The sequence below is a fragment of the Acromyrmex echinatior genome, chromosome 13 (assembly GCF_024713525.1).
Source record: "Acromyrmex echinatior isolate Ae372 chromosome 13, ASM2471352v2, whole genome shotgun sequence".
NCBI classification, from domain to species: Eukaryota; Metazoa; Arthropoda; class Insecta; order Hymenoptera; family Formicidae; genus Acromyrmex; species Acromyrmex echinatior.
The window spans coordinates 7,638,793-7,654,311 of NC_141864.1; the positions used below are offsets into that span (position 1 = coordinate 7,638,793).

At 32.9% G+C, this 15,519-nt stretch overlaps 1 protein-coding gene across 1 annotated transcript in view; it reads left to right on the forward strand.

Annotated features, from left to right (window-relative positions):
* The window catches only part of LOC105148693 (uncharacterized), a 101,185-nt gene that overhangs the window by 43,149 nt on the left and 42,517 nt on the right, over positions 1-15,519 (forward strand). Inside the window, exon 2 of the mRNA XM_011060558.2 lies at positions 2,510-2,568. The gene's annotated coding sequence lies outside the window, so the exon portion shown is untranslated. The remainder of the gene's footprint in view (positions 1-2,509; positions 2,569-15,519) is intronic.

Genomic DNA, 15,519 nt, shown 5'->3' on the forward strand with positions numbered 1-15,519 from the left:
AGGACGAACATGTTTCTGTTAGCAAGTATAAATTGTAATAATAAATTAACGATAGAAATAAATAAAAATAAAAATAATAAGAACAATAAGAAAAGTACGAATCGAGTCGCAAACAGTAAAAAGGAAATTGTTAATGTTATAAATGTGAAGTGTATTATTATATTCTAAATCAAGTACACTTTACTTGTAATTTATAAAATTCCGAAAATTAATTTCTCGATAAAATAAGCTTTAGCAAATAGATAAATTTGAAAACTTTAACAATTGCTGTTATAACAATTGTAAAAAAAAAAACAACATTTTTTGTGTTTATTTACATAATTGACGAATAGAAATTGTTGTATTACTATAGTTCGCCGACTTAGGTTGAATTTTCTGTTAATAATCATACGTAATTTGAAATTGTTTAATATCTCGATATTTTCGTTAAAAGAAAAATTGACTACAAATTGTGGCAACAAATTAATAATTACTATATCATAAAGTTTTCTATTTATAATTGAAATTGCAGAATAATGACGTATATTATAGAATAACATTCGAAATTCATAAAGTAAATATAACTGTCTATTACGAACATTCTTGTATCTTTCATTGACTGCACAATTAATTATGAAGAACTGTATACAAATAGACAAGTATAAAAAAATTTTTTAAAGTGTAAATAAATTTAAGTAACTTTGATTGATTAAAATTTATACTATTATTGTTATTAGAGAAATATTTTTTATAGAATTATATATTATATATTCTTTATACATAGAATTATATAAACTGAAGTTTTCTATAAGCAAAGAGCAAGTGAGGGAAGGGTGCAATTAGATTCGTGCAACATCGGTAATGTGGGCAATGGTGGTAACTAGTAACGTTGAATAATGGATGGAACTGAAGGGTAACTACAGAAGATTTATTACAGGCAGTATAGATCTCCTTTTGACAGTCAGTTTTTTGATTTATTTTACCTAAAACGATATTTTAGACCAATTTGAATGAAGAGCCTTTCTAGACCAATTTGAATGAAGAAGTTATAAATGCAATGTTTTCATTATTTTAAATACAAATGAATTCTTTAACTTCCTAGTCTCTGACTTTGTATTATGAGAGATTAACAATTTTCATGCATGTCAGATTTTAAGAAAGGGTTATTTTATGTATTGTGAAGATTCTATTATTCTCTTCTCTCAGTCCTTATATTTTCTTATTCAGTATGATTTATTACCAACAATCTGTTCAAATTATCTGAATTTCTATGCTAACGGTATATCAAATTTCAAAACTATTCAAGACTATTTCAATGAATGAATTTTGATTTTGAGGCTATATGCGAAAATAGAAAAGTAGCTAAAAGTTGACAAATTAAGCGACAAAAAATAAAGAGTAGTGTAAACATATAAAAAAAAAACATTAACTTATAAAGGTTCAGTAGAGATTAGCATGTAGAAAATATTTCCGTTGCAATTTTGCAAAAATAATATCTATATCAATTTACAACAATAAGAAATATTTTTCTACAGCATTAAAAATTAATTTCAATAAAATTAAAATGTTTATGTTTTAAATTTAATACTTTAATCTCTAGTGCAGCCTTAATACCGGCCGACTGTGGCTTAAGTATTTGATAAATATTCGTTTTGGACCAAGTTACTTTAAAACGCGCAGTATATGAGGACAACGCATATAATACAAGCGCGCTAATTTGAAGTCCATTAAAATGGATATATTTTGCGAGAGATAATAAATGAACAGCGTGTTTTATACGCGTTGCGTTTGCGCACGTATGTGAAAATGTTTATTTTACGCACTTTACACGATTTTGTTCTGGGAAAACCAAATTGTTTATATTTTTTCGTGCTTTTGAATTTGGCGTGGTCGCTTTGAAACATTGTCATTGGTAACTTCTTTGGGGTGAATTAAAAATTAAACTATATTTAAAGCAGTTCTGCAAAAATGATTGTTCAATAATAATGCAAACGCATTACATAGAAATCCTTTCGTTATTTTATGTCTTTCAATCTAATATGTCTAATAATATATATATATATATATATATATATGTATATAACTATATAGCTTTCTGTTTATTATAATTTATTAGCGTTTTAGAATGATTGTGTTGAAACCGAAAGTTTTTCGACTTTCAATCATATCTGAAATAAATTAATTTAATATAAGAATATATAATGTATTATTTGAAACATATCCAACTTGACCGTTCTTGGCTTTCTTTATCATATTCACACGTCATGCTTAAAATTCTCAAGTCCGGATCTACAATGTTTTAAGCCTTAAAGGGTAAGAAATTGACCAACTACAGAATGCGGAAAGAATAATCGATTGTGATTCGTCCATTCTTTGGCTTAAAGCTTAAAAATCTATTGTAGATCAAGATAAATGATTATAGATAGATTTGTCCTTGAATTCGTTTTTGAGATAACATTTCTGAAAAGTTTATGGCATTTCTGTGTGATAGCATTATAAAACTAATAATTCTTTTTTTTAACATTTTCAGATTTTAAGGACTTTCTGCTAATTTTTCATCCTGTATCGTTGGAAAACATCTGGATAATGGTAAGTTTTGACTGACTTTACAGAAAATTCGCTTTAATTTGAATAATGAATCATCATATGAGTAATATTCTTTGATTTTATTAGAATCGATAAACAAAGTTACAGGCTTTCTACAATAAACCATTATCTAAGTTTAAGTTTTAAATCGTAATAAATTAACTAATCACAGTCAAATGAGAAGAATAATTGGCTATGATTAGTCAATTTCTTAAGACTTAAAGATAATGGCTTATTGTAGAAAGCCCATTAAATTTGGAGATATTAATATCTTATATTCTATACACATATTTCTCATTTGTTAGGTTTTTTAAATCAATATTTGGAGCATTTCGAATTTTTGCAATTAATAACACTTGACATGTCGAAAAGCATTAACGCGGTATTTTATGGCAGAGTGCCGACTGTGACGATACAAGTAATTAATAGCACCACTCTCGACGAGAATTTCAAACGAAGCCGTAAGATCATGACATTCTGCGATGCATAACAACGAGGACTAATTTCTTAAAACATCTCTCTGTATATTAGGCTTCCGTTTCCTTGCCAGTGCCCAGCAAAAGCTTTGTCTGTTTTAATACCGTCTAATGCCTACCGTGTATTAAAGACTATAGAAACTCGCGTCAAATGTCGTATAATGCCATAGCTTGGATTTTTTAAAAGGTTCAATGTCTCTCTCGATGAAAATTTGTTAAATCATGATATCATCAGCATCGATTACTGTAAATGTACCTACGATTATAATTATATGATAAACATAATTATCTAGCTCTTTCTTTTGCGTGATGAAATAATTTATTAAGGTACTTTGGACATTGCTTATTACTGCGAGAAAAATTAATACAGGAATTATTACTTATTTATTAATTACTAATTTCGAATAGATATTAAAAGCATTGAATGAGTAACAGCCACTTTTTAGTATAAAGGTGCTTTGAATATTAAATATATGTACACTAAAAAGAAATAATTTTGAGTATTAAAAATATTTAGCGCTTTTAATACTCGAAATATGTGAGTAATTTTCAGTATTAAATTGGATTTCTGTAAGGGATGTTAGTTGAAAGTAACAAGAATCGCAGCCCTTCTGGGCTTTCGTCTCTTAACAGTGGCTTACATAACATGTTGGAGTCGCATATCAGAGTCGCGGAATTTTCGCGGGGATGGATACCTTTCGCCGAGAGAGGATAGGTGAGAGATACGATATGTGAGATGCGAGAGATGCAAGAGGATGGTGGGAAAGGTGGCGTGCGGCGAGAAGAGAGCGAGGGCACAGAAGTTAACACGAGAGAGTGCATTGTGTGCGGTGAGCGAACCGGAAGCGTCGCCATACTGCGTATCGTCCCGCGTCGCTTTTGTTTCCGTTTTCGTTACCCCCGATCATTTTCTGCTCCTGCGCTCACCCCCGCTTCGTCCGCCGCCACTATGTTCTTTTGTTTCGTCCGGTTCTCTTTCGCGAGTCCTCCTCTCGTCAGGAGCGCACTCGTACGTTAAGTTCAGTACGGCGCGGCGCGACAAAGGGGAGTTATGTACGATCTTACGCGACGCATTCCTATCGCGCTTTTCTCTCTCTCTCTCTCTCTCTCTCTCCCCCTCCTTCTCTCTCTTTTCACAAAGCTGGCGGAGTCAGGAAAAATCGCGGTGTATGAATTCGCGTATTCTTCTTCTCCGCACAGTGTATATTCGAACATTCGACATTGCAGTTTAATTGGTGATGGTTAGTAGATTTGTAACCTTTCTCTCTCTATCTCTCTCTCTCTCTCTCTCACTCACTCTTTCATAGCACTTTACTTGTCTACAGTAAGCTTTAAATTTTCCCGACGATGTTACACGTTTTTCATGGATTTACGCTCGACCGTGCTGGCTGATGGAAGTTCTCGGCACTCCGTCCGAAAAACGCAAACACGCATTAGGGACGCGTGGATCCGGATTGCGTCAGGTTAATGGCATTATTCCATATTTTTCCATAAAACGCAGCAAGTAAAAGCCATCGCGTTCGCGATCCCATCGGGTCGCATCGCTCTGCGATACCCTATCCTTTGATACCCATTATCACCGTCCAGTTACCTGCCATTAATACACTATATCGATGCCTATTAGCCGGCGCACCTAATAACCTACAACCCGACTATAATGCCCTCAACACGAGACAGTCTGGATTCCTGTATACCCGTAGCGCATTCTCGGACCGAATGCCAAACTCGCTTATACCAATAAACGTATCTCCGTCTATATCGCTCTCTCTCTCTCTCTCTCTCTCTCTCTCTCTCTCTCTCTCTCTCTCCCTCCCTCTCTTCTCGCCCTCACCCCGCGATTCCATCCCGCTTCTCCTGTCCTTAATTCGAGTCAAGATTACAAATTGATTCCGTAGCAGTCTGTGTATGAATCAGGCGTCACGTGTTCGGGACGCACCCCTCGGACGTTACGCACCCTCATACACCTATACAACTTACTGGCATATACAAACAAACGCATTTGTGCTTGGCATAGCTCACTGAAGTCTTCATGGTGTACATTGATGGCAGCTAGACGTGGCTTGTTGTATCTATTATCCTGTTTCGCGCGTACAGTTACAACGCAAATTCGGAGAATGCGTTTAGCAGAGAAAGCAGATTTGGAACTACTGTAAAATTCTTCGATCCTTTATGGATCCGTGTAACTTGCAAGTCACATACTAATATATCGATATTTTATTAATTAATTTATTTAATTTTTTATTACAAGATGGCGTATATATCTTGTTATATAATGTCTTGTTATCAATAACATTCTTGGTAGCGGTTATCAATTTTAATCTGAGATATAAAAATAAATGCTTTTGCAAGTTGTCTGCTGAATTCATTGTTAATTTGTATTTATACGTTGATGTTTGTTGATTTCACGTTACATAAATTTTTTTATAGTCATGAAAAAAATTCGGTCCATTAAGGGTTAATATGATTGATTTAGTTTCTCATTAGATCTAAATGTATAAATTGATTATATTAAAAAATCTTACAACAGTTGTAAAGCTTTTTTGCTGAACGTAGCAGAAAAAGATGTTACCGCATTTCATAGTTTGATATAATTTTCATACAAGGATCTTTTTCTCTTCAGATAATAAATAATCGAGCGCATATATACGGAGATTGATTTCGTATGATTCTGCAACGACACGCTGACTGAGTTTTTAACCGAGCCGAGTTTGCGACAACGCGGCCCCTTAAATTTGCGTCGTTTAATATTCAAAAATACGTCTATAAAATTCTGGACGACATCGAATAGAATCCAGTATGTAAAGTCCTATACATCCCGATAGATGGAGATGGGATTTTTATTTCAATCTGCCTGGATTTACGTGGATTTCCATCAGTTTGATTTCGTATGGGTATAGAGTTTTTCTCTGGCAATTTTAAAAATTTGGATATATCCACTTTTATCCAAATTTCCCAAACTTACGTTTATATTTTATATATATATCGTCTCAATGACTAGTAATATCCGTTGAGATATAAAGCAATCGCATATTACAGTGTTTATTATTTGTTAGTTCTGGGCAAAGACTATGGCAAAAGGCATTCAACGTCTTTATAGTCAGCCTCCCAATTTTTCAATATTATCATTTGTCAAATGGTTTTTTTTTTATGCAAATATATGATAGTAATTAATATTCTAATGCTATTGAAAATTTATAAGTAATTGTGGGCGTGGTTGGCTTTCATGTCTATTACCTTTTGTATCTTTAAGAAAAAAAATGCAATATACACGTCGAGCTAATCTTCACAAATGTTGGTATTGGCATGTATTATTGTTATGTATAATAGAAAAATGATTTTATTGAAATTTTAAAGATTTTATGTAGATACAGATTTGAAAATAATTTTGTTGGACCGAAATAGTTACATAGAAATCTTAAGCATGATGAGCAATGTAAAAAGTTTTAACATTCTAGCAATCATTTTGAACGTCATAATTATTTTGATAATTCACAATTATTTTCAAATCTGTATCTCGCTAAATTTTTTTTAGAAACAGTAAAACCGTCTTTTCTGTGTGTGTGTATATATATATATATATATATATATATATATATATATATATATATATGTACAGTGAGAGAAAAAAATTGTTGGAATAACCATAATTTTTAACTATAATTGATAATCATTTTTTAGGACAACCATAAATTTATAATTGTTTTGACCATATAAATTATAATAATCCGAACATTAAATTATAATTATAACGACCATAATATGTATTTATTCAATTAATTGTATGGTTATCTTACACATAAATTATATTTGCATATAATAAATTACATTATAAAATGTTTAATTACATTATAACTATACATATAAGATTATTGTTATAACATTATAGCAATAATAACTATAAAAATGATGCTAATCTAATAATTATTTTAAACAAATAAAACAATACAGTTAATAAAATAAAATAAATATGATAATAATACAATGGCTTTTGGGAATTGACGCTGTAGACGGTGCGCAATAAATATATATTTTCTTTAAAAACTAATTATTTGTTTGATATTTAAAATTTCAGTAGACATGTATCGGCTAACTTTTTATCTTCTTCTACAAAAACGATTACAAAAATTTTCATAATTATTTTACTATGCAAATACGATATACTTTTCTTTCAGAATACTATGTTAAAGAGAAAACATTTGTGAAAGATTGTATTAAAGTGTTGATAGACTCGACTTAAAGACAATACTAAGCCTTGTTTTTGAAATCCCGTATATCAACGCACGCGTGCATTCGTGCCGTATGATCGATGCCCCGGGGCATTATTACTTGCAGCCCCTTATCTAGTATTGTTACGAACCCTATGCGAAGTAGATATAGGGCGAGAGCAATGGATTGAAGAAGAGAGGGAAAGAGAAAGGGAACGCAATATGTGTGGAAAATCGCTACTACGTGACAAATCTTGATTGAACAATTTTAGTATGACGCACGTGGTACTGATGAAGCTTAGAAATCCAATAGAGTCGTCGTGAGCTGAGATGTCAGATATATATTTCAGCTTATCACTGTTGTATATAAAAATAATAATAATTGAAGTTACGTCTGACTTAATGAGATACGCAAGAATTGTGTCAAGTAATTGAAAGTAATTAGTAATAACAGATTGTTGCATAATAGATTTTTAATATATTTTATTTAAATATTTTATAAGAAATTTTTCAAAATTAAATAATAGTATATATTCTACACATATATACGCGTAATATATAGTAGTATTACGAGAATTATCAGAGACTATCTCATAATCAAGTAAGACCGAAGACAATGTAATCCGGGACGGCTCATCGAGTCAGGATAGAGAAGGGAGTTAGATTCCCTCTCGGTATTGCCTCATTAATGCTCGTGCCTTCCTCGAGCCTTGGGCGATGCGATAACCCTTCGACGGTCTTCCGTCCCTTTAAGTTCTAGTGCTAACTCCTAAGTAAGGTCACCCAGCAATTTCCGGTAGCCATCTTCACCCAACGTGTATCTCAACTGTGGTAGTTGAGAATTCGCGAGGGACACGAACGCACGTGTGACAGGGGCAGAAGTGAGATTTCGAAAACGCGGGGATTGCGAATGGCTTGCTTGAATTAGGGACGGTGTGTCTGAGCAAGTTGTTTGGTACCATCTAGTTAGATTAGAGGCGCTATCACAGTATGGGAAATTTATCGATTAATATTGCGACAGAATAAGTAAGTTTCTCTTATGCGAAACAGAAATCATATATTTTTTTTTTACATTTTTATTTCTCTTAACTGTTTTTAACTTTATAACGTGTCTGTCGTCATTCATCATTTTTTTTACATACCTCTTTTTGTCATGTTGTCAAGAGAATACTATATTCTATTTCATGTCTGGTCGTTTGTCATTGCAAAAAACATGTTATGTGTTTCTCGAAAGTTTATAGCAAATTCTTCAAAAACATAGGAACGTTTGAAAAATACAAATCATAATCTTGCGCAACGATATGCGACATTCGTTTTCAAGAGGAAGTGAATACGGTTGATCTAAAATTTCGTGATTTGTTCGGACCAACGGGGGTGTTTTTACAAAAAGTAATGACGGTAGCAACGATAATAATCCGTTTAATTGGCGCCCCGACCAAATCCAGGCACAATGGGATTAATTTGAACCGGCAGCGCTGTTCGCAGCACCGGTCTCCCTCCACCGCGCATGATTTATTTTATTAGAGTAGCTGCGCTTCGGTCCAACAAGCTGGCCATCATTAGAATCGTAAAATGCGGCGCGAACTGGCGTTCGCGTAAAACACTAATGAGACGCGGCTTAGTGGTTATGAATTTAAAGCGATTTCAGCGGAAGGAGAGTTGACTCGAAATCACTTTATCCTTTCGACATAAATATGCACAATCTGCATAAATAACGAGTTTAAGGTGTAATCTTTACGTAATAATTCGCATAAAAGTTCTCTCTTATTATTGTAACTTGGATTATCACATTAATGTTATTTACATTTTTCTGTTTGTTAAATTTAAACGCTTAACTGTCTTTCGACTCTGCTATTTAAAAGGTCATTACAATTTTTATTTTTATACTGCGTTTTTATCATGTACTTTTCAATTCCTTTTGATTATTTATTCATTTGCCTAAGTTACATTACTTGTAACCGCACGATAGATTCACAATGTCTCTTAGCATTATTTCTAACTTACATTCGGAGCTGGAGAAACAATTTGAATTGTAAATTCGAAGAAGAGCCGAAGCGTTTGGAAGTTTTTTTTATATTTCTAAATGTAACTGATTTAAGTTTGCGCTCCACTATTTTACTTGACTTGTTCTATTTGCACAATTTTCTTTTAATTCCCTCTTATCATGTTTAAACGTAGTTGTATCAGAAACTGAAAAAAAGAATGAAAAGAAAATCATACAAAACAAATACGAGTCAAGAGCAGTAATGGAATGCAAGTTGTATATACTATACGTTACGTTTAAACGTAATTGTACTATAGATTGATAAGAGTTCCAAAGATGCGGAAAGGCGCTTGAAGGATATAATCAGTCCCTTTTAATACAATTACGCTGAAACTGATAAGAGAAAATGAAAAGTAATTCGTACACGGAGCAAATAAGAATCAAGCGCAGTAGTGCAGCGCAAAATTGCACGTTTAAACTGCATGTCGTAATTGTATCAATCTAGTACAATTATGTTTAAACGTAGTTGTACTAGATTGATAAGTGTCCGAAGGAGTACTCGAAGGATATGTCAATTCCATCCGAACGTGAAAGGACATCCGGTCGAATGATCGTCGCGAATAGTTTAGGGTGGATTCTCACCCGGGACTTTTGGGCGGACGGGGGTGTTAATTCCATTTTAACGCTCGTTCTCTCCCCGCCGCTTGTCGGATCGAAACTACCCTCTAAGACCGTTGCATATTTCATGATGCTTCGAGGAAACCCGAAGTCTGAAGACTCGGCCCGATTTATAATTCACCTTCGTTCTCGACTAATATCGATTGACGAGAGTGGCTTTGACGAACTTACTTAGGTTCTTAGGGATATGCACCCTTTATTTGCTCCTTGTCTTCATCCCGCATATCCTATTCTAAAATGATTCTTAAAAAGTAAGCGGTCAAATATTTGCTAAAATAGTTGTTCCTACAGAATTCTTATACGAACGGCAAGCAGATTACTCTTCTTACATAAGATCCGATTCGATAGGCTCAATAAAATATTTAGTTTCGAGTTAAACTTTTTTTTTTTTGGATCAAGCAAGACGCGAGCGCAATGCGAAGAGGATGACAAAATAATCGGGTAGGATTACATCACAGACGCCATTGTGGCCCCCACCGATTTCAAGTGGATCACTATGAACTCTTGAAGAAGCGCAAACATTTGCTGAATCTCTTTCAACTGTTCAACTGTTCTCGATGCCTTTCCTAAGATGAAAAACGGTCCATCGTAACGATGGGGCGCGGTGTATCATGGTATCCCACAGACAAACGTGTCATGTGTGCAAACATAATCGGAGGGGTTCGCTTACCCCAGATGCAGTGTGTAACAAAAAAAAAAAAATAATTCCCATGACACATCCCAAGACCGCTTTTGTATCATTCTGACGTGTTAATCGTATAGGCCGTGTTTAGTTGCAATTCGCTCGACCGTGGTAAATTCTTTAAAATGAAAATACGAGAGAATGAAAGAAGAGGAGCAGATGCATATTGAATCTGGAAATGCGTCAATAACTACGTACATGCACATAGATTTTTTACACGATCGACTAAAATAGTCATTCGATTAATCTGATTATACATTGTATTCTGCGAATGAGTTAAATCATACACGATATTTTATTCCGAGCGTGCATCTAATACTTAAAAAAATTGACTAGCCTTTGCCATGTCAAACGAAAAAATCAGAATTGTTTCTGAATTATAAAGCGCCGGAAAGTCCGATTAAATTTCGCGGAGATTGGACGAAAACGATTAGAGGAATTATATTTTTACGTATTCAATACGATCGTATAGGAATTTCTTTAGATTTGATTTATCGCGTAATTCATGGTGCCGGTTGTAAGCGATAATTCTGGCAGCTTAATCAATTGCAATTTTTTCCTATACAATATCTGATAAAAAAATATATGTATATAACAGATAAAAGCAACGTCGCAGAAAAATTGTGTCAGGAAAAAGTTAGCAGATTTTTACGATTCAGCTAAAAGCTCGATGATTGTTTTGCAAGTGTAAACGGCGTTGAAATAAACGTCGGAAAAAATCTGGTATTTTTCACGAAGTCGATGCCGGTGATCAAATTGGATTAGGCTGCAGCTTAGACAGTATATACTGAATCACTGTACAGCTAATCTGTTTTTCAAGCATTTGAAATGATTAATCGTCATCAAGTCAAAACTTGTACTTTTTTCATTTTTTTTTATTTTAAATCTAGTAATCTTTCAAGATGGCTTAATGGAAGTTTGTAGATGTATATGTCACTCTTGTAATCCTTGCAAATATTTATACTTTTTGTTAATATTCATATTTTTTATATAAAAATAAATACCATATCATGAAAGTTGTGTGAAGAATCATATTTTTATTTAATAACACATTAATATAGTTTATTGAGTATACTAGTTATTATTTTTATTATCATATTTTAACTTAAAAATAATGACCAAAATTCCATTTTTTGTATAAGTATATTTTAAGTATTCAAGATAATTTATGTAAAGTTTTATTGCAATATAAAGATTAGTTGTCCTATAAATAAGCAAATACATTTATTTATTTATTGAATAACTAATCTTTGTATTGTAATAAAACTTTCGGAAAATGATACTTAGAGTATTTGTGCAGGAAATTGAGATATTTATAATTATCTTTCACATCAAAGTATTACAACAATAAAAATTATAACAAATACAATAAATAAACTGTAAACATATGTTGTTAAATAAAAAGATAATGTTATTCACATAACTAATTTATATATTATGTAGTTTTTTAGTATCAATTTTCATATAGAAAGTATATAGATAATTAATACATATTAAAATATTACCGATTTCAAATTTTTTGTGGGGATTATATGGGTGACACTTCTTGAAGACAAATTATTGTCAAAATACACAACTAAAGAGGAAAAAATTTGAAAAGATAGAAATGTACTCTCAGAAAAGGAATATACTATATTTCGGACAGAGGAAGCTAACTGTAAAATTATTTACCGTTTTAGGTTAAATAAATATTTTAACATAAGAAAATAATTTATTGCTTTGAAAGAAATATTATTGGGAGGTATCCACAAAAGAATAACAAATAAGGAACAGAGAATAAGACTTTCAACTTATCAGAAACTAGAAAGTATGTATGTATTTTACGTGCTTTCTGGTTGAAATTCTTATTCTTTGTTCCTATTTCTTCGATAAGCAAAAAATTTTGGTAAATTCCTGAAGAAAGCTGCCTTTTTTTATCATTTCTGATCAATGTTCGTGTTAAATAAAATCTTTTCTTAATTTACACATTTTTTTCATTGATTTGATACGGTTGACTAACCGTATCAAATCCATATTAGGTGTTCGAACCCTAATAAAAAAAAGATTTCTTATCATTTAGGTTTTACAATAAAAAATATCCAATATAATATATCATTTGCTCTGTTTCTCAATGTATTCTATCAAAATCTTTAGTAACAAAGAAAAATTAGCATCATTCTCGAATGTTTCTTGCTTGGAATAGACGACAGAAAGAAAAGCACAAAGAAGGGAAGCTTCCACGACGATGCACTTATGCGGCGTGCTCGAGAGGGGAGTGCGTCGTCGTCCTTTGTGCGAATCGCTCACCTGATTTAACGCGGACACAGCGGTACCGAGAGGAGTGATACCTGACAGATGTTTTGGGATTTCTTCGGTTCCACGAGACCGCACCGGGCCGGTGAGACTTTGAAGTAGCCGTTCCCGTTGCCGACGCCCTTCGACGTGTCACGGCTGTCGAACGCTCTTCTTCGTAGACCTCTTCAAGCTCTCCAATCGGTCAACCGAGGCATGTCTAAGTCTCTGTTACCCTCGCTTCTCGGTCCCTATGGGCTACCGAAAAAAACCGGTCGCGTGGCTCGTAAATGAAAGCGATGGTGCTTAACGCAAGATGGAGCGTTTTTTTCAGGGATAGTTATAATCGTGCCTTAATACTAGAGTTTTTTTTTATTGATATATTAATTATATATATTTATGTTTTTTTCAAATTTTTATATTAAATAATATACTTTATATCAAATATTAAATATTAAAAATCCTATCAACGATGCTCATATATTATAAAAATAAATTGATTAATTCCAACCTAGGTCTAAACAAATATAAATGAGCAAATTTGTTTGGATGTGCATAACTAATAATTTTATTATTTATATTAAAACAATATGTTTCGACTTAACTCAATCCTCTTCAGCTGTAGATGTATATACGCATTTTTTTACAAAGAATCTAACTCCATGCATAAAATATTAATATAAGGATCACATTTCTTAATTTAATTTCTACTTTTAAAAAACAACAATCGCATTATAACTTATTTTTAAATAATCAAACTATAAATTGATGTGTTGCAATAGTCTCGCCAACTATCAAGGAATTGGTTAAAAAAAAAAAATGGAAAAATGATTATTTCAACATATCAATTTATAGTTTGATTATCTAAAAATAAGTTATAATGCTGTTGTTGTTTTTAAAAGTATTAAGAAATATGAGATGATCCTTATATTAATATTTTATGCATGGGATTAGTTTTTTGTAAAAAAATGCGTATATATATATATATACACACATCTATAGCTGAAGAGAACAGAGTTAAGTCGAAACGTACTGTTTTAATATGAATAATAAAATTGTTAGTTATGCACATCCAAACAAATTTGCTCATTTGTATTTGTTTAGACCTGTGTGTATGTTTTGGATTGAAATTAATCAATTTATTAATATACTTCATATTTATTGGAGCAGAAAGTTTTCTGCTGCTTGCAGTATAAATTGCAATTAATTACCGAGACTATTTTAACATAATAAATCATGCGTTAATATCAGAGCTTATTTTTTTATCGACATTTTTATTATATGTATGTTTCTTAAAATTTCATGTTAAATCATACATGGAGAGAATTTTCTTTTACCCTGAAATAAGAGAAATTTATCCTGAAAATATAGTAGTGGTACAATATAATATCTTAAAATTGTTTACCATGCACTTCAGTAAAATTAATCAAACTTATTTTATACTTTATTATAATTTTATTAATGAACGAGAGATTTACATTAAAATTCTTCGAAATGTAATGTTGTCCCACGACTATCATATTCTCGGAGTAAACTCTAAGAAAAAATTCTCTACGTGTATCTTTCATTTTTTTTTATTTGAATGGAAAGTACTCAATTTCAATTTCTGCTGCAATGTACATTAAATTACAATTAATTATTAAGACATTATTTTAACATAATATTAGGAATATAATAAGTATGTTTTTTCGCACTTTACATTTCGTAACCTGCTTTCGCGATATAATATATCGGCATTCGTATGCGACACTGGCGGTAGCAGCGGCGTGTGCAAACCAGTAATTCCATTGCGTATGAATCGCAAAAGCCGGACTCGGCTGGGAGCCGTTGCAACTGTATCATTTCCCTCCCCTTTCACCTCCTATCTCGGTCGCGCGAAAGTTATCGAGTAATCAGTCGCGTATTGTTTTACGAGCCGCTGAATCGGAACGCCGATTGGACCGGCGATCACATGTGCGACACCGATGATGGCTGCCGACTAATTTGGCGACCAGAGAGAATTAAAAAAAAAAAGGATGAAATAGAATAGAAGAAGCCACACGAGACATTTTTACTCATGGCGACCGACCGTTCGTTCCACGTGGCTGGCCACCGGCCAAATCGGCGGGACTCTCGGTCACGATTTTTACGCCGCGAATAAAATCGCTAGGCGATTCCACGTTTGAAAAATGTTCCTAACGTGCGGTACGGAGGTGCCTCTCGGGCGTTTTCGGAACGACACTACGGTGGTCGAAGACCTTCAACAGGTGGTGTTTAAGTTTCCTGAATTTAATAAGCTACTCTCTCGCGAGAGTGTTACTTCTCTTACGAAAATAGCGATATTGAAAGCCGCGGGCGTTTTTCCGTTGCCAATTATTATGTTTATCTGGAATATGTTTAATCGAACCACTCATCTGTTTTTTTTTCTTTTTAATAGCCGAATTACTTTAACTGGACATTTTTACAGCTATGTTTATTTTAAAAACCAATAGCTTGTTAATTTGTGCTGGTGACTAAAATATGTTTTTTTTCATGTTGGTTGCGCCGGTATAGTTAATGTCCACAGAACGGTTTAGTATTTCTAGGACACTGCCCTTGTGCAAGTAGGACGTCGCACGAGTAATGGACACAGTGATCTATATAACATTTTCAGATGGTTTCGAGGATATTTGTCGGATT